Below are 726 nucleotides of genomic sequence, written 5' to 3' on the forward strand. Positions count from 1 at the left end.
CTTTAACCTCTCTTTTCAAAAGCAGGTCGGCCTAAGGGGGGGAGGGGGGGGAAGAAAAAGGTGGGGTGGGGGGGGGGTAGATGAAGGGGTGGGGGGGGTTGGGGAGTAGATGAATGGACGAGAGGATTCAAGTTCGGGGGAGGAGGACGACTCCTTTGTGTCGAAGTAGGCAGGACGGTCCCTCTGGGGTCGTCAGGATTACAGGGGGCGAAGGGTCGTCGCGTGAGGGGGGGAGGGGGGAGGGGGGGGTCGTCAGGATTACAGGGGGCGAAGGGTCGTCGCGTGAGGGGGGGAGGGGGAGGGGGGGGGGGATGGGAGGGAGGGGGTCGTCAGGATTACAGGGGGCGAAGGGTCGTCGCGTGAGGGGGGGAGGGGAGGGGGGGGGGGATGGGGAGGGAGGGGGTCGTCAGGATTACAGGGGGCGAAGGGTCGTCGCGTGAGGGGGGGGGAAGAGGTGGGAGGGGGGGAGGAAGGGGAAAGAGGTGGGGGCGGAATGGGGAGGGGGGGAGGAGAGGGTGAGGGGAGGAGGGGGAAGGGGAAGGGGAGGGGGAGGGGGGAGGGGAAGGGGAAAATGGGGGAGGGGAATAGGGGGGATGGGAGAGGAAGAGGAGGAGGAGAGGGGGAGGGGGAAGCGGGGAAAATGGGGGTGGTAGGGGTGGAGTGGAGGAGGAGGGCTGGGGGGGGGGGTCGTGGTATAAGGTGCAAGAATGAAATTGTGTCTAAAGG

This window comes from Penaeus monodon, chromosome 34 (genome assembly GCF_015228065.2).
Source record: "Penaeus monodon isolate SGIC_2016 chromosome 34, NSTDA_Pmon_1, whole genome shotgun sequence".
Classification (NCBI taxonomy): Eukaryota; Metazoa; Arthropoda; class Malacostraca; order Decapoda; family Penaeidae; genus Penaeus; species Penaeus monodon.